The 23,582-nt window shown below is 40.0% G+C and overlaps 2 pseudogenes; both read left to right on the forward strand.

The window, feature by feature from the left end:
* The first annotated feature begins 6,688 nt into the window (after positions 1-6,688).
* On the forward strand, positions 6,689-7,635 carry LOC125111542 (olfactory receptor 8B3-like; annotated as a pseudogene).
* A 14,590-nt stretch (positions 7,636-22,225) lies between these two features.
* On the forward strand, positions 22,226-23,162 carry LOC125111146 (olfactory receptor 8B3-like; annotated as a pseudogene).
* Positions 23,163-23,582: the final 420 nt, after the last annotated feature.

Below are 23,582 nucleotides of genomic sequence, written 5' to 3' on the forward strand. Positions count from 1 at the left end.
TTACTGGTTTTTTCATCTCCATTCACTCTTTAGCTATTTTGAAATTTATCCTAGTCACATTGTTGGCTCTCTTGTTTGTTTTTAGATGCTCATTGCTAAATGCTTGACTTGCGGTTTTATTTATTTATTTATTTATTTATTTGTGTCTTTTGTCTTTTTAGGGCCCCACTTCCAGCATATGGTGGTTCCCAGGCTTCGGGTCTAATTGGAGCTGTAGCTGCCTGCCTACACCAGAGCCACAGCAGTGGCAGATCCAAGTTGAATCTGCAACCTGCACCAGAGCTCACTGAAATGTTGGATCTTTAACCCACTGAGCGAGGCCAGGGATTGAACCTGCATCCTGTTGTTTCCTAGCTGGATTTGTTTCTGTTGTGCCTGATGGGATTTCTGGCTTATGGTTTTAAATGACGACTCATATCTCATCCCCTGATCCAATATTAATATGCTTGATTTTCACTTAACGAGTTCATTTATATGAAATAATTGAGGAGTTCCCGTCGTGGCTCAGCGGCTAACAAATCCGACTAGGAACCATGAGGTTTTGGGTTTGATCGCTTTTGGGTTTGATCGCTGGCATCCATCAGTGGGTTAAGGATTCAGTGTTGCCGTGAGCTGTGGTGTAGGTCACAGACAGGGCTTGGATCCTGCATTGCTGTGGCTCTGGCATAGGCAGGCAGCTACAGCTCTGATTAGACTCCTAGCCTGGGCATCTCCATATGCCTCGGGTGCAGCCAAAGAGTAGACAAAAAGACAAAAAAGACACAAAATAATTGATCTTTGTCATATTTTTCATTTTGTTCTTCTTTTAGTCACTGTCTCTTCTGATCACTTTGTTGTCCATATTGAAAGAAAAGTGTGTCTCAACAGGCAAACACTTTGGGAAGCTTTGTAGGTGGCATCGAGTGTGTTCAATCTGTTATATATTTTATAGTATTTAAGGTGGCTCAAAGAGTGGGTTACAATTGACCATTCATCTTTTATTTAATGTGATTCAAAATACAAATGAAACCTCTTTCAATCTCAGACAAATCTCATTCTTTAAAACTAGGTTTCATTCTTTTGGATGATTTTGCAACAATTATCAGAAAGCCATGTGCATACGGATTGTAAACGTCAAGGTTGGCCAGGTTCCAGGAGGGGCAACTTACATTTTTAATCATTGCATTTAAATGCTTTGGAGCTCTATGGACTTCTTTCAAAAGGGAGGGATATGCCAGAGAAAACAGGTCACTTGTTTTCCATGCACAGGATAGAATAGCCATGTGTAGATTTTGGTTCTATTTATCAGTTGAAATGGGATGAAAGAAGGTGTGGGGTAAAATATAACTCTATTGAAGTTGTCCCCTGGCTGAGACTCAAACAGGGAAGCCATGGGCCTCCACTTTGCTTGCATGCTTGCAGGACAGAGCTGTTTCTATGTCAGTGAGAAAGCTTTGGTTTTCTAGGCCTGACAGAAATGGTCCTCTGAGTGAAGGACCAGAATGTCCCCTGACTACATCCTGAATTGGTTTGATGTAAACTTCCTCTAAGGGAGCTACTGTGATTGCTCAGGGTCAGGCTTGGAATGAACAGGAAGAGAGTGCCCTGTGGTTAAGACCTGAGGAAAACTGGAAGTAACAGCGGTTCTGATTTCTATAACCCTTTCATTCCTGACCCCGTACTTACTGCAACCCATTGTACATTCCACTTTGTATTGTTTCCCGACACACACATACACACACACACACACACACACAGGCACACATACACAGACACAGACACACAGGGGTGTCTTCAAGTGTTGTATTTTATGAGGTCACTGCCTATCATCAGCTGCATGGCACACAACCCACTTTTCATCTTTGCAGACACATTCAGGTCCGTGGCTCCTGGCGCCACTGCCTGAGGGCCAAGGCTAAGCAGGAAATACTTGTTGGATCCAGCAAGAGGGAATGGTTGTTGAAGGGGTCATCCATTGAGTTAGGTAACAACTAGAGCAGCAAACAACACTCCCATTTTGTGCCCATATTTGATGATGTGTGCAATGGGTTGTATGTCTCATCTGAGAGAAAGTCATACAGGTAGTTTTTGTCATTAGAGCGTAGTGGAGTTGCGTGCTACCCATGGACACTTTCACATCAGTCTTATGTACTGAGAATTGTTCATTGCAATGTGATTATGATGAATTGATGTCCACATTGAGGACAGGCAGTAGTTTTTCAAAGTTGGGTATAGCTGATTTTTCTCTCAAGCCCAGGAACATTTCATTGTATATTCAGCCTGGCACCAGATGAAGTAATTGTTTTATATGCCGGGTTTGTTGTCCAAAATCTGTACCTTTTTACACATGACAAGCTCAGTGTTGGTCAGTTTTCCATTCTGAGGCAGCGACCTCTTCCTTGGTGAGTGGGACTCAGATAGAATCACCTGGGCTCTTTAAGTCTCTCTGTGATGTAAAATGTAATAGATCCACGTCAGATATTAATGTATGGAACATATAGTGTGTTCTGATTGCTCTTAGCAGCGGTGTTGCTTTTTTTTTCAATCCTATCACGTCTGCCAGGAGATCCTGGTTACCATTTCATAGATAATGAAGCTAAAGCTCAGAGATGTTCATGGCTTTTTCTAAATTACAGTTGAGAAGTGGTACAGCTGAGACCAGGACTTGGGTATTCAGATTCTCAATAGCAGGTTTAAAAACCTTATACTGAATGTACCAGTGAAACATGGACAGTGGTCTTAGTGCATGAAATGCTTCTGGATACAAAAATAGGTGCAAACATTAGAAATTAAGAAAAATATCTGTAGCGTATCATTCGCATTTCATTGATAGGTGTTGCTTAATTTAGAATATTAGGGTGGTCTGTAACAGGCATTGTTACTCACAGGTGCTTGCTCAGCGCCAGAGTCAGCAGTAAGTTCTTCCTTTCAAGCCCTTTTTGAACCTTCACGTCAGTGATATTGACAAGCACTGGTGTGATTAGCGCATTCTGCTCTGTTCCCCTCTTCTTGCACAATGTACATTTCCCAGAGAGACATTCTCGCAGTGAGCCGTAGCAGGTGACTGAGTTCTAGACATGATGGACATAATTCCAGGGCTGAGGTGTGCCCTTTGCACATCCTCTCTGTGCTGATCACATGACCTTGAGGCCCTCCTTTGGTGATAAAGCCAAGAAGGAAAAGCCAGAGAGGGATGGTGGTAGAGTCAGGAAGGAGAATGGCAGACTGGATGAAGCTGCCATTAAGTGGGGCATAGACAGGGCTCTGGTGTGCTGGCAGTATTCTACTTATAAATCTATCTGGTGATTTTAAGCTGTCCAGTTTATTTTTTTTTTTGTCTTTTTTTTTTTTTTTTGCTATTTCTTTGGGCCGCTCCTGAGGCACATGGAGGTTCCCAGGCTAGGGGTCTAATCGGAGCTGCAGGCCCCGGCCTACACCAGAGCCATAGCAACACAGGATCCGAGCCGCATCTGCAACCTACACCACAGCTCACGGCAACGCCAGATCCTTAACCCACTGAGCATGGGCAGGGACCGAACCCGCAACCTCATGGTTCCTAGTCGGATTTGTTAAGCACTGCACCACAACAGGAACTCCCTAAGCTGTCCATTTTATAGTACATTTTTGAAGTGTGTGTTCTAAGCTTTCACACATGTATTTTTGCTTTGTATCACAGTCAATTAAGGTTACAAAAGTTTGATGAATTTTACTTAAACATCAAAGTATTTGGTAAGCCAAGATTGAAAATAACAATCTAAATGTATGGAATCAGCCGTCCTAGTACAGATCAGCTCCCTTCGTGGAAATCAGCAAGATTGAGTAGTAGGTACAACGTTCTCCAAACCTGTTTATGGCAGAGATAATCCTTTTACCAGATTCAGTGAAGAATTTCCACCAGTGTCTGTGGGTGGAAGAACGTCAGTGAACAAGCTCAAATTGTATATTTGTAGTAGATGTGAAACCTTATATTTAATTTAATGGTATAGGAAAGGGGAGTTAAGTCTTATTCCCTATTACATAATTTTATTTTCTTTCACTTTCTTCACACAGTCTCTCCCTAAAGACCTTCCTCAGTTATTTTTCAGTTGAAATATAAACAATATCATGTTGGCTTGAGATGTATTGCTTGGTATGTATATCACAGTGCTTTGAAAATTAAATACATTATGAAGAGGGAACGGGATGGACTGTGAGTGTTGGGTTAGTAGATGCAAACTGTGACCTTAGAATGGACAAGGAGTGACTGCCTAGGAACTTCCGGATGCCGTAGGCAGGGCCAAAAAAAATTAAAGAAATAAAAAATTAGAAATTGCAGAGTCATTATAACTCTGCAGGTATAGTTCAGTTAAAACCTAAAAAGGACCTGAGGTTGTATAGTGCCTGAGGGAAAAGGATGAAAGTCAGTGTGGCTGCAGACTAATGTTTAGCACGTGAGAGATGTGAAAATTGTTCTGAAGGTTTTCAACAGAGAACACTATAGTTTACAGAATTATGTATGGCGTGCCTCCTCTGTGCTGTGTAGTATACATAGCACCACAAAGGAAGTAGTAAGCAAGCCAGAAGAGATGTTTTCCTTTATAGAACTTATAGTTTATCAGGGCTCCTAGGAATTAAAGAGAAGATGTCTGATAGGTTTTATGATGAAGCACCTCCTAGAAGTTTTGAGAGGGTAAATAATGACAGCTGACATTGTCTGACTGTGTACCACGTGCCGAGTCCTGTTCTGTTTTGTGTACTGTTTTTCATTTAATCATAAAGGCAACCCAATGAAAGAGATGCTATTGTTCTCATCACTCTTGTAGAAATTATGAATCTGAGGCATGGAGAGTTCAAGGGACCATGCCCCTGTTAGTAAGCATGGGGTTAGGATTCAAAGCCATACAGTCCAACTCTACAGCCTCACTTTTTTGTGTAATAAGAAGGAAATGATGACCTCACTTAATGAAATATTATATTAAAGGATCCAGCTGCATCCTCATTTAGAAATTTCCAATAGGTGTTTCAATGTAATAACTGTAAAAGTGAGAAAAAGTTGAAATTAAATTTTTTTGAGATAACTGATGAGGGTCAAAACCTAACATGATTTGCTATAGTCTATGCACAATTTCAAGTAATGCTCTTAAAAAAACCAATAGGCAGACTCTGGAGTTTTTGTTTGTTTTTTCTTGCTTTTCTAGGGCCATACTAGTGGCACATGGAGGTTCCCAGACTAGGGGTCTAATCAAAGCTGTAGCTGCCAGCTTACACCAGGGCCACAGCAACACCATATCCAAGCCTCCTCTGCAACCTACACCATAGCTCACGGCAACGCCAGATCCTTACCCCACTGAGCAAGGCCAGGGATCGAACCCGCAACCTCATGGTTCCTAGTCAGATTCGTTAACCACTGAGCCCCGACGGGAACTCTGAGGTTGGAAAATTTATGTAGGATATTGGAAGACACTGAGAAAGAACCTATGCAATAGATTTCCTTAAGAGATGAAGATAATAGGAAGATGGGAGTTAATTTTTGCCTCTGCCTTGGGAATGTAGAGTCCCTGGAGTCACCTGTAAGCTGGATTACATATTGAGTCCCTAAGGAACTAAAGAGACAGTGTGGTTCATGGTTGTAAATACCATGCTCTAATTTTCTTTTGTTTGTAGACTCTAGTGCCTGGTAGAGACGCTTAGCAAGTTTCTACTCTGTGTATGTTCAGCTGTGCTCGGTCTTTACATTCACATTCCATCTTCTGTGCCTTATCAAGTGGCAAAGCTGGTGACAATGCGATTTATTTTTCCTTGCTGCTTGAGAAGACTCAAAGTCATAATCTGACAGTAATATGTGTAGTTCAGAAAGATTCCAGGGTATATCCGAAATGAAGTCTGGGTTGCATCCTCTTAGAATAAAGGAACCACTGCCCCTGAACCTGGAACTGCCTTTCCAGGAACACAGGGCAAACAGCAAGGGTAAGACGGTTCGAAGGTTGCTGACTTAAGGACAGTGAGTTTCTGAATACTGTTGATATTACCATCCTTCTGGTTTTGAGATGGAAAACCAGGGATGTGAGATCTGCCCGTTTCTTTCCCACTTTGTGCAGTCCTGAGGTTCAAGTGCCACTGTTGGGAGAATGTGTTCCAGGAAGATCAGAGGGTATTCTGCGATTAGGAGGCTCAGCAAGTGCAATATCTGAGTCAGTAGGTTCTATCTGTGGGCAGACTCTCAGTCTCCCACATGAGGGAGTAAGGTAACTCCTCTGAGCTTTTGTTCCCATGGTTTCTGGGAAGAGAGAATCTTTTTGATTCTCACCCCAGCAGGTCTAATCTGCATAAGAGGCCAGCACCTGGCAGCTGGGGTCTCTGCTTACCATTGTTATGGTGAAGAGAGGGCTTAAATGACTGAAGAAAGGGTTTCTGTCCTAGTTCATCCCTTCTCTTATCCCTTAGTTTTGCCCAGCAGCCATGTTTGCATATTGCAGCACTGCCTTCCCTTTGTGGGCTAAGTCTGTGATGCTCTTTGTTTACTTGAGCTTATCAAGACTTGAATATATGGAAGTCCTTGCCATTCCCAGTCATGATAATGTTGGAGGCAGATGCTGAGGGTCCTGGCTGGGCTAGTCTCAGCCATGCCCAGTCTATTCGCCCTCTTGCAGGGGGAGCTGTTGTGAGGAGAGCTGAGTTGATCTCTCATGTAACCCTTTTCTCCTGTGTCCCCAGATCCTCTTAGAGAAGAATGGCTCCTGGAAATGGTTCATTTGTGACTGACTTCATTCTGGTGGGCTTAACGGACCATCCAGCTCTCCAACTTCCTTTGTTCCTGCTGTTCCTAGTAATGTATACGGTCACTGTGCTGGGAAATTTTGGCTTGATCACAGTAATTGGGCTGAATTCACACCTGCACACCCCCATGTACTTTTTCCTCCTCAACTTGTCCTTCATAGATCTCTGCTATTCTTCAGTGTTTACACCAGAAATGCTCACACATTTCTTATCAGAGAAGAAGATTATCTCTTACCTGGGGTGCATGACTCAGCTCTTCTTTTCCTGTTTTTTTTTTTTTTTTTTTTGTCGTTTCTGAAGCGTACGTGCTAACTACAATGGCGTATGATCGCTATGTGGCCATCTGTAACCCCCTGTTGTATAACATTGCCATGTCCTCTAAAGTGTGTTTCAGCCTTATGCTTGCTTGCTACTTGATGGCATTTTCTGGTGCCATGGCTCACACTGGATGCATGCTGAGACTGACCTTCTGTGATGCAAATACCATCAACCATTACTTCTGTGATATCTTCCCTCTCTTCCAGCTCTCCTGCACAAGTACCTATGTCAATGAGATGGTCATTTTCATTGTGGGAGGCATCAACATCATTGTGCCCAGTCTCACCATCTTTGTGTCTTATGGGCTCATCCTCTCCAACATCCTTCGCGTCAGCTCCATGGAGAGCAGGTCTAAAGCCTTCAGCACCTGCAGTTCCCACATCATTGCTATCTGTGTGTGTTATTTGCATCTGGTGACTTTATGTATCTCCGACCATCATCTTCTGGGTCTATGGATAAGGGGAAAATCTCTTCTGTGTTTTATACCAATGTGGTTCCCATGTTGAACCCATGAATATATACTTTGAGGAATAAAGTTGTAAAAGTGCTCTGAGAAATACCCTGAGGAAAAGAAGGTATTGATTAGTGTCTCTGTGCGTTTAGTTGTAGAACAGACGATTCTCTGTATTTACAATATATTAACATATTAAGTGGCAACCTTCTCACGCTCTTTCTTTCTCACCATGGAGAAGGACATTTTAGCCTTCTCTCTAATTATTGTCAATTTTAGAGTAGATTTTCTTTCTTTCATTACAGTTTTCACAATTTCCTCATGTTTCCTAATTAAGGATGACATTAAGAAATAAATGTATCTGGTTTTTTCTCCCATTGTCATTATGGATTCTTTTTTTTTAATTTTTTTATTATTATTTCCCTAATACATTTTTTTTTACTGTACAACGTCATGGCCCAGTTACACATACATGTATACATTGTTTTTTCTCATGTTATCATGCTCCATCATAAGTGACTAGACATAGTTCACAGTGCTACACATCAGGATCTCATTGCTAATCCATTCTGAAGGCAATAGTCTACATCTATTAACCCCAAACTCCCAATCCATTCCGCTCCATCCCCCTCCCCCTTGGCAACCACAAGTCTATTCTCCAAGTCCATCATTTTCTTTTCTGTGGAAAGGTTCATTGGTGCTGTATATTAAATTCCAGATATAAGTGATATCATATGGTATTTGTCTCTGTCTTTCTGACTCATTTCACTCAGGATGAGAGTCTCTAGTGCCATCCATGTTGCTGCAGATGGCATTAGTTTGTTATGGCTGAGTAGTATTCTATTGTGCATATATACCACATCTTCCTAATCCAGTCATCTGTGGATGAACATTTGGGTTCCTTCCATGTCGTGACTGCTGTGGACAGTGCTTCAATGAACATGCGGGTGCATGTGTCTTTTTTAAGGAAAGTTTTGTCTGGATATATGCCCAAGAGTGGGATTGCTGGGTCATACGGTAGTTGTATGTATAGATTTCTAAGATTCCTCCATACTGTTCTCCATAGTGGTTGTACCAGCTTACATTCCCACCAATAGTGCAGGAGGGTTCCCTTTTCTCTACACTCCCTCCAGCACTTGTTATTTGTGGACTTACTAATGATGGCCATTCTGACTCCTGTTAGGTGGTATCTCAGGGTAGTTTTGATTTGCAGATCTTTCATAATCAGGGATGTTGAGCATGTTTTCATGTGCTTGTTGGTCATCTGTGTATCTTCCTCGGAGAACAGTCTGTTCATGTCTTTTGCCCATTTTTCCATTGGGTTGTTGGCTTTTTTGCTGTTGAGTTGTATAAGTTACTTGCATATCTTAGAGATTAAGCCCTTGTCAGTTGTATCATTTGACACTATTTTCTCTCATCCTGTAAGTTGTCTTTTTGTTTTCTTTTTGGTTTCCTTTGCTGTGCAAAGGCTTGTCAGTTTGATTATGTCCCATTGGTTTATTTTTGCTTTTAGTTCTGTTGCTTTGGGAGACTGACATGACATCAACATATTCATGATGTTGATGTCAGAGAGTATTTTGCCTATGTTCCCTTCTAGGAGTTTGATGGTGTCTTGTCTTATATTTAAGTCTTTCAGCCATTTTGCATTTATTTTTGTGCATAGTGTGAGGGTGTGTTCTCGTTTCACTGATGTGCATGCAGCTGTCCAGGTTTCCCAGCAATTCTTGCTGAAAAGACTGTCTTTTTCCCGTTTTATGTTCTTACCACCTTTGTCAAAGATTAATTGACCATAGGTGTCTGGGTTTATTTCTGTGTTCTCTCTTCTGTTCCATTGTTCTGTCTGTCTGTTTTGGTACCCGTACCACAGTGTCTTGATGACTGTGGCTTTGTAATATTGCCTGAGGTCTGGGAGAGTTATGCCTCCTACTTGGTTTTTGTTCGTCTTTAGAGTTGCTTTGGCAATTCTGGGTCTTTTGTGGTTGCATATACATGTTTGGATTGTTTGTTCTACTTCTGTGAAAAATGTCATGGGTTATTTGATAGAGATTGCCTTGAATCTGTAGATCGCTTTGGGTAGTATGGCCCTTTTACAATATTAATTTTTCCAACCCAGAAGCATGGAATATCTTTCCATTTCTTTACATCTTCTTTAATTTCTTTGATTAATGTTTTATAGTTCTCAGCATCTATGTCTTTCACCTCCTAGGTCAGGTGTATACCCAGGTATTTGATTTCTGGCATGCAGTTTTAAAGGGTATTGCATTTTTGTATTCCTTTTCTAATATTTCATTGTTAGTGTACAGAAATACGACTGGTTTCTGAATGTTAATCTTATATCCTGCTACTTTGCTGAATTTGCTGATCGGTCCAAGTAGTTTTTGGGTTGAGTCCTTAGGCTTCTCTATATATGGTGTCATGTCATCTGCATACAGTGACACTTTTACCACTTATCTTCCTATTTGGATGCCTTTTATTTCTTTTGTTTGTCTGAGGGCTGTGGCTAGGACTTCCAATACTATGTTGAACAACAGTGGTGAGAGTGGGCATCCCTGTCTTGTTCCAGATTTTAGTGGGAAGGCTTTCAGCTTTTCTCCAGTGAGTATTCTATTTGCTGTGGGTTTTGTCATAAATGGCTTTGATTATGTTAATGAATGTTCCCTCTATGCCCACTTTGGTAAGAGGTTTGATCATGAATGGATGTTGGACTTTGTCAAATTCCTTTTCTGCATCTATTGAGATAATCATGTGGTTTTTGACTTTCCTTTTGTTACTGTGGTGTAGGACATTGATTGATTTGTGCATGTTGAACCATCCTTGTGAACCTGGAATGAATCCCACTTGGTTGTGGTGTATGCTCATTTTGATATGTTTTTTGTACTCAGTTGGCTAAAATTTTGTTGAGAATTTTTGTGCCTATATTCATCAAAGATATTGGCTGATAGTTTCTTTTTTGGTGGCATCTTTGTGTGGTTTTGGATTTGGGGTGATGGTGGTGAGATAGAATGTCTTTGGGAGTGTTCCTTCTTCTTTAACCTTTTGGAAAAGTTTAAGATAAGCTCCTCTTTGAATGTTTGGTAGCCTTCACCTGTGAAGCCATCTGGTCCTGGACTTTTATTTGTAGGGAGTGTTTTTATGACATTCAATTTCATTTCTAGTGACTGGTCTGTTCAGTTGATCTATTTCTTCTTGATTCAGTTTTGCAAGGCTGTAAGTCTCTGGAAAGTTGTCCATTTCTTCTAGGTTGTCAAATTTGTTGGCATATAATTGTTGATAGTATTCTCTCATGGTTTTTTTGTATTTCTGTAGTATCCGTTGTGACTTCTCCTTTTTCATTTCTTATTTCATTTATTTGGGTTTTTTCTCTCCTCTTCTTGGTGAGTCTAGCCAGAGGAATGTCAATTTTCTTTCCCTTTTCAAAGAACCAGCTCTTGGTTTTATTGATTTTTTTTCTATTGTTTTTTTGAATCTCTCTGTTATTGATTTCCTTTTTGATCTTTATGATTTCCTTCCATCTGCTGACTTGAGGTTTTGTTTGTTCTTCTTCTTCTAATTCATTTAGGTGGTGGGTTAAGTTGTCAATTGGAGATTTTTCTTCTTTTTTGAGGAAGGCCTGTATTGCTATGAACTTGCCTCTGAGCACTGCTTTTGTGGTGTCCCATAGATTTTGACTGGTTGTGTCTTCATTATCATTTGTCTTGAGGTATTTTGTAAATTCCTTCTCGATTTCCCCATTGACCCATTTGTTTTTTAGTAGCATGTTGTTTAGTCTTCATTTAGTAAGTTTTTTTCTCATTTCTTTCCTATGGTTGACTTCTAGTTTCATGCTATTGTAGTCAGGGAAGATACTTGAAGTAATTTCTGTACTCTTAAATTTGTTGAGGTTAGCTTTGTGCCCCAGTATGTGATCAATTCTTGAGAATGTTCCATGTGCACTTGATAGGAATGTATATTCTGATTTTTTTGGATGTAATGTCCTTAAAATGTCAATTAAGTCTAACATAAGTGAGCGTGTCAGGCCAGCAGAGTGGCTTCCCACTGGCGGGTGGGGTCCGGTCTGCGGTTCATAGCAAGTGGCATCTGGCCAGGCGGAGTTGGGCGTGGCGGGTTGCGCCAGGAATGACCAGCTGTCTGTGAGTTGGTGGGCAGGCATGCAGACTGGCATGCAAGGAGTTTTTTATGGTGGCCCACCCCTCGTCCTCTCCCCTTCCCAACAGTGGTGCCTTGTCTCTCCTGTGGGTCGAGACCTTCTCCCGGGTTCCCTCTGCTGTGGCTTTCCACTCCCCAGCCCTTAGCATACTGCTCCCCCTGCCCACAGCACACTGCTCCCTAGTTCCTTAGTCTGTCTCCACACCACCAACCCCAGCCCGCTCCCAGGGACTGACCTCCAGAGCCTAAGTCTCAGCACCCAGCCCCGACCCGAGCATATCAGGCTGTGGTGTCTGTGCCCGTGGTTCAGATGATCTGTGCCTCTCTCACTCCACTTTTTTGTTCTCAGACCTCCTGCTCTGCTATTCTCGGTATCTTGGGGATCCCTCCAACTTGGCTGATCTTTCCGTTGGTTAGGTGGCTTCCCAGGGTTTGGGTTCCCTTTCTCCTTCACAGCTCCTTCATGGGAGTGCTAGTCCCGTCCTGTTTCCTTTTCTTTCTCTTTTTTTCTTTTATTCTACCCAGTTATGTCAAGAGTTTCTTGCCCTTTTTGGAGGTTTAAGTTCTTCTGCTGGCATTCAGTTGATGTTCTTTGCAAGTCGTCTTACATGTAGATATGTGTTTTTGAGGTATCTGTGGGAGAGGGTGAGCACGTCCTCTTACTCTTCTGCCGTCTGGCCTCCTCTCATGTGTCTTAATTTTTAAGGAAAGATTTGTCCAGATATATGCCCAAGAGTGGGATTGCTGGGTCATATGGTATTTCTATGTATAGTTTTCTAAGGTACCTCCATACTGTTCTCCATAGTGGTTGTGGACGCTTTTTTCCTTTGGAAATATGAAGACTTCTGCTAGTGATCAGTAAAGTAACACTATTCGACTTTAGTTTTTTAAGGTCATTAATTTTGAATGATTAATAAAGTAAGACCTTGCAAATTGGGGAATTTCTTTGTTTGTTTCTTTCTTTTTTCTTCCTTCCTTCCTTCCTTTATTTATTTATTTTTTTCTTTTCAGGGCTGCACCTGAGGCATATGGAGGTTCCCAGGCTAGGGGTCAAATCGGAGTTGTATATGCCAGCCATTGCCACAGCCACAGCACAGCCAGATTCCAGCAGCGTCTGTCAACTACACCATAGCTCATGGCAACAACTATGTTAACCCACTGGTCGAGGCCAGGGTTTGAACCTGTGTCCTCATGGATACTAGTCGGGTTCTTTACCACTGAGCCAAGAAGGGAACTCCTGGGTGTTTCTTAAATGCCAGGTGTATGTGCTCTTGGAAACATGAATCAGATAACCTGTCTGTACTCTTCTCTTTCCCCCTGCAGTGGTCAGGAATATGACTCCTTCAAATACTAGCATTTCACAACTGTAGAAGATGCCATAAAAAGCTATCAAATATTCCCCACTTTGCAGCTTAAACAGGATGCATTAGGATATTTTCATATTTACCTCAGAAATTTCATATTTATTTTTCTACATTAAAAGTCGCACATTAGCTTGTCAATTTGTATTTATCGCATAGATAGAATATGGAAACTTAGAGAAGTTGAAGTCTTAAGATGGCACAGCTTCTTTATTAACAAGTCAAAAAAAAGGAGTTCCTGTCATGGCTCAGTGGTTAACGGACCTGAGTAGTATCCATGAGGACATGAGTTCGATCCCTGGCCTAGCTCAGTGGGTTAAGAATCTGGCGTTGCTGTGAGCTGTGGTGTAGGTCACAGACGCAGCTCGGATCCCAAGTTGCTGTGGCTGTGGCGTAGGCAGGTGGCTTCAGCTCCAATTCCCCCCCAGCCTGGGACCCTCCATGTGCCGTGGGTGTGGCCAAAAGTGCCTTTGCATTTTTGTCAAGGTCAGTTGACTTAAGATATGTAGATGTACTTCCAGACTCTGTATTCCATTCCATTGAGCTATCTCGTATTTTTTGTAACAATTGTATTGTCTTGACTGTTGTTGACTTATAGAGTAACTATTGAAGTCACATAGTGTGAGTTTTCCAAATGTTTTCCTTTAAGATATTATTTTGGCTGTTCTTGTTCCTTTGGATTTTCCTATAAATCTGAAAATCAGTTTTCTGTAAATAATTGTGCTTGGAATTTAATGTAATTGCATGGAATGTTTACATCAGTTTAGGCAGGATGAGTATCTCAACGATATTGAATCTTTCAATTCATGAACACCATTTACTTTTCCATTTATATAGCTATTCTTTGATTTCTTTCCTCATTTTTAATATAATCCACTGTGTACAGGTATTGCACATATCTTACGGCTTTATACTTGTTTCCATTATTTTTGGTGCTATTGTAAATGGAACAGATTTTTTAAAGTTTTGATTTATAACAGTTAATTGCTAGTAAATAGAAATAATATTGACTTACATTCTCTGAATTTGCCCAGGGTTTTTGGGTCCTGATAGGTATATATTTTTTAGATTTGTTAGGATTTTTAATGTAATCTTGTCTTTTCCTAAGAAAAATAATCTTTTTTTTTTTTGGCATCTCCTATTTTTTATTGGTATTGCCTTATTTGACTACTTAATGATCTCCAGTGCAATGTCCAAGAGCCATAGTGAGAGTGAAAATTTCTTGTGTTGTTTCCACATTTAGGCAAAAAGGATTCACCCTTTGTCTTTCAATGTGAAACTAGTTATAGATTTTTTTCTTTTTGTAAGTAAACTTTCTTTGGTTCAGGAAGTTTCCTTCCTTTCCATTTATATATATATTTTTAAGTGGTTTTCCCACATTGTTTGGATAACCATATAATTTTACTTCTTTACTCTTTTAATATGGTGATTGTACTGGTTACCTTGGTAATTACATTTTTTCAATGATTGAAAACTGATTTTGGATTCTCAAGACTATACCTTACTTTCTTGATGGGTTTTTGTTTTTCTGTGTTCTTGAATTCAGTTTACTAAAACTTAGGGAAAACTTTGTGTATTTGGTTTTGAAAAGTACTGTCTTCAGTTTTCTTTTCTAATAATTACTTTGTCTGGTTTGGGCCTTGAGGTAATGCTTATCTTATAGATTCAGTTGTAAAATTTCCTTGTTTTAAAGCTTTTCAGCTTGTGCAGAATTGCTATTTTTTTCCTTTGTAAACAGTTGGTAGATTTTAAAACAGACCTATGTGGGCCCCTAGTTTTTCTTGGTGTGAAGGTTTTAAACTTAAGGTTCAATTATTTCAATAGACATAAGACCATTCTACTTAGCTAAAGTGCATTTTGCTCTTTTTGTCTTTCAACAAATTTATCCTTCGCTGGGTGTCACATTCTTTGGTATAAATTTGCTCACAACATTCTTTTATTTTCCTCTTAGTGATTGTCGGAGGCATAGCTACATCCTCTCCTATTTCTGGTATTTGTCTGGCTAGGGAATTATTGTTTTTAATAATTGCAAAATACACCTTTAGATGAACTGATCTTCCATATCCTATGTTATTCGCTTTTTTTGCTGTGATTTTAATGATCCTATTTTTCTACTTAGTGGTCTTTTTTTGTTGTTGTTAAATTAGGTTTTAATTTAATGTTACTTTGCAGTTTCATAAGGTGACGTTTTAATTAAGTCTTTGATTTAAAACCTCTTTTCTTTTCCAATGAAGGCATTTAGATGCCCTATAGCACCTTTTAAGCACTATATTTATATTATACACATTTTTATATTTTGTGTTTATATTTGTATTTATGTCGAAATGTTTTCTTTTTTCTTTCTTTCTTTTTTTTTTTTTTTGGTCTTTTGTCCTTTTAGGGCCACACCCGTGGCATATGGAGGTTCCCAGGCTAGGGGTCCAATTGGACCTGTAGCTGCTGGCCTACGCCAGAGCCATGGCAACACCAGATCCAAGCCGCGTCTGTGACCTACACCAGAGTGCATGGCAATGCTGGATCCTTAACCCACTGAGCAAGGCCAGGGATTGAACCCGCAAGGTCATGGTTCCTAGTCAGATTTGTTTCTGCTGTGCCACGATGGGAACTCCTTGAAATGTTTTCTGACTTCCTTTTTTTCACCTTTTTAAAAAATTAAAGTTTTACTACTTTTTTCTGGTAAGAAATTTCTCGATATTATTCATGTACCATGTGACTCATGTTTAGTATGTAACATTCAGTAGTTTTTAGTTTATGTACAGAGCTGTGCAACCATACCACAATCAGTTTTGCAACTTTTTCATCATCCCCCAGAGAGGTCTCACACCCTGTAGCTATCACCCCTCTACTTTCTTTCTCCCAGCCCTCTGAAAATACTCATCTACTTCATGACTCAATAGATTCGAATGTTGTAGATACTGCATATAATGGAATAATACAACATGTGGTCTTTTGTGATTGGCTTCCCTCACTTAACATAGTGTTTTCAAGTTCATCCGTAGTGAGTCCGAAGTTAGCTTAGATTTTAAATATAACATTTAAAGCTACTCTATTCCTTTTTATCTGGTGAATCATATTTTGCTATATGGATATATACATCTGGTTTATCCTTTAACCAGCTGATGGACATTTATTTATATTTTTCTACATATTGGCTATTATAAATAATGGTATGGAAACATTTGTATATATTTTTATGGATATATTTTCTCTCAGACATATACCTAGGAGAGAAATTGCTGGCTCATGTGATAATTCTACTTTTACATTGTTGAGAAACTGCTAGATTGCTTTCCCAAGTGGCTGCACCATTACACATTCCAGCCAGCAGTGTATGGATATTCAATTTCTTCACATCCTCTCAAGACTTAGTATTACCTGTCTCCCTTTTTGTACCCTCCCAGTGTGTGTGAACTCATATTTTTCTATGGTTTTGACTTGCATTTCCTTCTTTACTAATGATATTATGCATATTTTACATGGTTTTTTTTTTTTTTTTTTTGCAAATTGTACATCTTCTTTGGAGGAATGTTGATTCCAACAAGTTGTCCATTTAACGTTTGGATTTTTTTAAAATTATTGAGCGGAAAAGTGGTTTATGCATTTTGGATCTTAGGTCCTTATCAAATAGATGATTAGCACGCATTGTCTGTGTTGTGTTTTCACTGTCTTAATTATGTCTTTTGGAGGCACTCCTTATTTTGAGCAGTTTGAACAGTTGAGGAGCCTGGCACTTTCTGACTAATAAAGGAACCCTTCTTATTAAGTATAGCATGATGTCCTTTTCCCTTTACTTCATGTAAGCAGTGTGTGTGTGTGTGTGTGTGTGTGTGTGTGTGTGTATGTAGGTATTATTATATGTATTTTTTTATCTACACATATTTATATAATGGTTTGTGTTTGTTAAAGCAGTTGGGTTAATTTAAATCTTAAAATAGTAAATTTACATAAAAATGACTACTATGCTCTCTAGCTAAATTGAACAAGTGCACTTTCCGATTACAAACATTGTTCACAAACTTTTCAACTGTGGCTTAGTAAAATGAATGGTAGCAAAATCACACAGGATAAGATATGTTAGTTTACTAAGGCTGTTATAAAAAGTATCGCAAAGTAAGTGGCTTACATAATAAAAAATATTATCTCACATTCCTGGAGGATGAGAAACATTCAAGATCAAGGTGTTGGCAGGATGGGTTCCTTCCGAGAGCTGTGCAAGAGAATCTGTTCTCTTTAAGAAGAAGTAAGACTGTCGCCACTTGCAGCTGACCTGATACTGTATAAGAAAATCCTAAAGATGCTATTAGAAAAGTACAAGAACTCATCAATGAATTTGGTAAAGTCGTAGGATACAAAATGAATACACAGAAATCTCTTATATTCCTATACACTAACAATGACAGATCACAAAGAGCAATGAGGAAACGATCCCATTTACTATCACATCAAAGAGAAGAAAACTACCTAAGCAGGCAAAAGACCTGTTCTGTGAAAACCACAAAAGCTCAGGAAAGAAAGCAGACACAAACAGATGGAAAGCTATACCATGCTTTTAAATTGGAAGAAGCAGTATTATCAAAATGACTATACTACCAAAGGGCACCTACAGATTCAGTTCAATCCATATTAAATTACCCGTGGCACTCTTTACCGAAGTGGAACAAAAGATTTTAAAATTTTTATGGAAACACAAAATAGGCCCCAAATAGCCAATGCAATCTTGAAAAAGAAAAACAGAGCTGGAGGAATCAAGCGCCCAGACTTCAGACTATATTACAAAGCTACAGTCATCAAAACATTATGGTATGGACGATAAGCTATAGATCAATGGAACAGGATAGAAATCCGAGAGATAAATCCACACATGAATGGTCAATTAATCTATGATAAAGGAGGCAAAAATATACAGTGGAGAAAAGACAGCGCCTTCAAAAAGTGGTGTTGGGAAAACTTGACAGCTACATGCCAAAGAATGAAATTAGAACACTCTAGCACCGTGCACAAAAATCAACTCAAAATGGATTAAAGACCTAAACACAAATTGAGATACTCTAAAACTCCTAGAGGAAAACATAGACAGAACACTCTCTTACATAGATGGCAGCAGTGTCTTCAGTTCTCCCTCTTAAAGTAATGAAAATAAAAACAAAAGTAAACATATGGGGTATAATTAAACTTAAAAGCTCTTGCACAGCAAAGGAAACCATACAAAAGACCGAAAAGACAACTCACAGAATGGGAGAAAATATTTGCAAATGAACCAACTGACAAGGGATTAATCTTCAAAATATACAGACATCTCATTACACCTTTATATCAAAAAAGCAAGCAACCCAATAAAAAAAATGATCAGAGCTCCTGAATAGACATTGCTCCACAGAAGACAGATAGATGGCCAAAAAGCACATGAAAAGATGCTCATTCTCACTAATTATTAGAAAAATGTAAATCAGAATCACATCTGTCAGAATGGCTGCCATCATAAAGTCTACAAACAATAAAGGCTGCAGAGGACATAGAGAAAAGGGAACCCTCATATAGTGTTGATAGCAATGTGGTTTGGTGCCACCACTATGGATAACAGTATAGAATTTCCTTACAAAACTAAATATGGAATTACAATATGATACGGCAGTCTCACTCCTGAATAAATCTGGAGAAATTCAAAAAATATGCATGCACCCCGATGTTCCTTGCGGCACTTTTCACAGTAGCCAGGGCATGGAATCAACCTAAACGTCCATCAAAAGAGGAATGGATAGAGAAGACGTGGTACCTATATACAATGGATTATCACTTGGCTATAAAAGGGAACAAAATAATGTCATTTGCAGCAACATGTATGGACCTGGAGGTTTTCATACAAAGTGGAGTAAGTCTGATAGAGAAAAATAAATACCATGTGAGATCATTAATATGTGGAATCTAATAAAAATGATACAAAAGAACTCATTCACAAATCAGAAAAACAGAGTTAAAGCTACTTTGGAAAATATAAACCCGAGGCATGGAGAGTTCAAGAACTATGATCAAGTTAGTAAGCATGGGGTTAAGATTCAAACTCATACCCTCTAAATATATAGCCCCGACTCTTCTCTATAATTAGAAGGAACTGATGACCTCAGTTAGGGAAATGATACCATTAAGGGACCAGCTGGATCCTCAGGTGGAAAATTCCAGTTTGAGTTTTAGTGTGAAAACTATAAAAGGGACAAAGGCATTATTATTTTCATTTTTTTAAGATAACCCAGGAGTGGCGTTCCCATTGTGGCACAGCAGATATGGATCCGACTAGGAATCACGAGGTTGAGGGTTTGATCCCTGGCCTTGCTCAGTGGGTTAAGGATCCAGTGTTGCCATGAGCTGTGGTGCAAGACGCAGATGAGGCTCAGATCTGGCATTGATCTGGCTCTGGCATAGGCTGGCAGCTGTAGCTTCAATTAGACCACTAGACTGGGAATCTCCATATGCCGCTGGTGCGGCCCTAAAAAGACCAAAGACAAATAAAAGATAACCCAGGAGTGACAAAAACTTGAAATGAGTTGCTAGAGTCTTTGGACAATTTCAAGTAAAGATATGAAGAAACCTGTGTGAAAACTCTGGAAAATTTCCTTTTGGGATAGGAAAGACAGAGAAAGAACCAATATAAACTGGAAAATTGGACAGCCACATGGAAAAGACAGAAATTCGAACACTCCCTAACACCATACACAAAAATAAACTCCAAATGGATTAAAGTCCTAGGTCTAAGACCAGACACTATCAAACTCCTAGAGGAACACATAGGCCAAACACCCTCTGACATAAACGACAGCAACATCGTCTCAGATCCACCTATCAGAGTAGTGACAATAAAGTCAAAAATAAACAAATGGGACCTAATCAAACTTCAAAGTTTCTGCACAGCAAAGGAAGCCCTAAACAAAATGAAAAGACACCCCACAGAATGAGAGAAAAATCTTTGCTAGTGATTCAACTGACAAGGGCTTCATCGTACAAATTTACAAACACCTTCTGCAGCTCCCTACCAAAAAACCAAAAAGCCCCATCAAAAAATGGGCAGAAGATCTAAACAGACAGTTCTCCAAAGAAGACATGCAGATGGCCAAAAAACACATGAAAAGACGTTCAACATCACTCAATATTAGAGAACTGCAAATCAAAACCACGATGAGGTACCACCTTACACCAGCCAGAATGGCCACCATCCAAAAGTCTACAAACAATAAGTGCTAGAGAGGGTGTGGAGAAAAATGAACTCTAGTACACTGTTGGTGGGAGTGTAAATTGGTGCAACCACTGTGGAAAACAGTATGGAGATTCCTCAGGAAACTAAACATAGAACTACCATTTGATCCAGCAATCCCACTCCTGGGCATCTACCCAGAAAACAAGCATACCTCGCAAAAACACATGTACTCCAATGTTCATTCCAGCACTATTTGCAATAGCCAAGATATGGAAACAACCTAAATGTCCCTCGACAGAGGAGTGGATGAAGAAGCTGTGGTACATATACACAGTGGAATATTACTCAGCCATTAAAAGGAATGAAATACCAGCATGTTTAGCAACATGGATGGACCTAGAAATTATCATGCTAAGTGAAGTCAGCCATGCAATGAGACACCAACATCAAATGCTACCACTGACATGTGGAATTTGAAAAAAGGACAGACTCAACTTCTTTGCAGAACAGATAATGACTCACAGACATTGAAAAAGCTCTGATCTCTGGAGGAGACAGTTTGGGGGGTGGGGGGATGTGCTTGGGTTATGGGATGGAAATCCTCTGAAACTGGATTGTTATGATGATTATATAACTACAGATGTGATAAATTCATTTGAGTAATAAAGAAAAGACAAAAAAAATGTACCTACCTTATCACTGAACTGAAATAGAAAGGAATTCCATAAAGTTGTTATATAAATTGTTTTATAAAATTGGTGGGACATAAGAAAAAAAATTCTCTTAATAGATGAAGATGATAGGAAGATGGGGGTTTATTTTTGACTCTGCCTTCGGGGGATATACAATCCCTAGGGTGACATGTAAACTGGATTACAATATTGAGTCCCTAAGGAACCAAAGAGAGAAGATGGTCCATAGTGTAAGTATAATCCTATTATGTTTCTTTCACATGTAGACTCTATTCTCTTTGGGAGAGAATTCTACCCTATAGATACTCAAATGTGCTATGTAATTAAACTCACAATCAGTGTTCTCTGTCTTATCAAGTGGCAAACCTGGTCAGAATGCGATTTATTTTTCCTTGCCGCATGGGCAGACTCAGAGTCATAACCTGACATTAATATGTGTAGTTCAGAAAGATCTCCAGGGCATATCTGAAATGAAGTCTGGGTTGCATCCTTTTAGAATCAAAGTAACCCAGTGCCTCTGAAGCAAGAACTGCTTTTCCAGAGTTACAGGGCAAACACCAAGGATAAGAGGGATATAAGGTTGCAGACGAAGCAGGGAGTTTCAGGGAGAGTTTCTGAGTTTTGTTGATATGAACAACACTTGGTTTTGAGATGGAAGACCAGGGATGTGAGATGTGCCATGTCTTTCCCCATTTTGTGCTATGCTGAGATTCACGTGCCACTGTCGGGAGAATGTGTAGTGGGGAGATCAGAGGGTGTTGCGAGATGAGAAGGCTCAGAAAGTACAGTTTCTCAGTCAGTAAGTTCCCCCTCTGTGGGCAGACTCTCAGGCTCCCACATAGGTGGGTGACTTAGCTCCTCTGAGCTTTGGGTCCCTTGGTTTTGGTTAGAGACACTGTACTTGGTTCTCACCCCAGCAGGTCTAATCTGCATTAGAGGCCAGCAGCATGTAGTTAGTGTCTCTTCCTACAGTTTTCCTGGTGAGGAGAGGGCTTAAGGGAGTGAAGAACGGGTTTCTGTCCTGGTCTGTCCCTCTCTCTTATCCCTTAGTTTTGCCCAGCAGCCGTGTTTGCATATTACAGCACTGCCTTCTCTCTGTGGGCTAAGTCTGTGATGCTCTTTGTTTACTTGAGCTTATCAAGACTTGAATATGTGGAAGTCCATGCCATTCCCAGTCATGATACTGATAGAGGCAGAGTCTTTGGGTCCTGGCTGGGCTAGTCTCAGCCATGCCCAGTCTATACACCCTCTTGTAGGGGGAGCTGTTGTGAGGAGAGCTGAGTTGATCTCTCATGTAACCCTTTTCTCCTGTGTCCCCAGATCCTCTTAGAGAAGAATGGCTCCTGGAAATGGTTCATTTGTGACTGACTTCATTCTGGTGGGCTTAACGGACCATCCAGCTCTCCAACTTCCTTTGTTCCTGCTGTTCCTAGTAATGTATATGGCCACCGTGCTGGGAAATTTTGGCTTGATCACAGTAATTGGGCTGAATTCCCACCTGCACACCCCCATGTACTTTTTCCTCCTCAACTTGTCCGTCATAGATCTCTGCTATTCTTCAGTGTTTACACCAGAAATGCTCACACATTTCTTATCAGAGAAGAAGATTATCTCCTACCTGGGGTGCATGACTCAGCTCTTCTTTTCCTGTTTTTTTTGGTATTTCTGAATGCTATGTGCTGACTGCAATGGCCTATGATCGCTATGTGGCCATCTGTAACCCCCTGTTGTATAACATTGCCATGTCCTCTAAAGTGTGTTCCAGCCTTATGCTTGCTTGCTACTTGATGGCATTTTCTGGTGCCATGGCTCACACTGGAAGCATGCTGAGACTGACCTTCTGTGATGCAGACACCATCAACCATTACTTCTGTGACATCCTTCCTCTGCTCCAGCTCTCCTGCACAAGTACCTACATCAATGAAATGATAGTTTTCATTGTGGGAGGCATCAACATCATTGTGCCCAGTCTCACCATCTTTGTGTCTTATGGGCTCATCCTCTCCAACATCCTTCGCATCAGCTCCATGGAGAGCAGGTCCAAAGCCTTCAGCACCTGCAGTTCCCACATAATTGCAATTTCTCTCTTCTTTGGATCAGGGACAATTATGTACCTCCGACCATCATCTTCTGGGTCTATGGATAAGGGGAAAATCTCTTCTGTCTTTTATACCAATGTGGTTCCCATGATGAATCCCTTAATCTACAGTTTGCGGAACAAAGATGTTAAATTTGCTCTGCGAAAAACCCTGAGGAGAAGATTCCGGTTTTGATTAGAATCTTTGTCTGTGGGTGTCGTCAGTGGGTAGGAGATTCAATGTGTTTATTGATAATATTTTTGGTGGCAGCCGTCTTACCTTATTTCTTTCTCCTCTTGGTGAAGGAAATTTGAGTCTTTTCGCCAGCCATTTCCAATTTATACGTGTACATCTTTTTTCACTCTGTCCATTTTCCTTTCTTTTTTCATCCTATGTCTTTTTACGATAAACATTAAGAAGTAAGCTCATGTTTATTTTTAAGTTATCATTATGAAGTTTCCCTTTTTTCACTTGGAAAAGCAGAAATGGTTCTGCTAATGATTAGTAAAGTAACACGTTTGGCTTTTTAGCGTCATTAGTAAAGTAACACGTTTGTCTTTTTAAAATCATTTTGAGTGATCAGTAAAGTAATATCTTGTGCATTGGGGGGTTTCT

This window comes from Phacochoerus africanus, chromosome 11 (assembly GCF_016906955.1).
Source record: "Phacochoerus africanus isolate WHEZ1 chromosome 11, ROS_Pafr_v1, whole genome shotgun sequence".
Taxonomy (NCBI): Eukaryota; Metazoa; Chordata; class Mammalia; order Artiodactyla; family Suidae; genus Phacochoerus; species Phacochoerus africanus.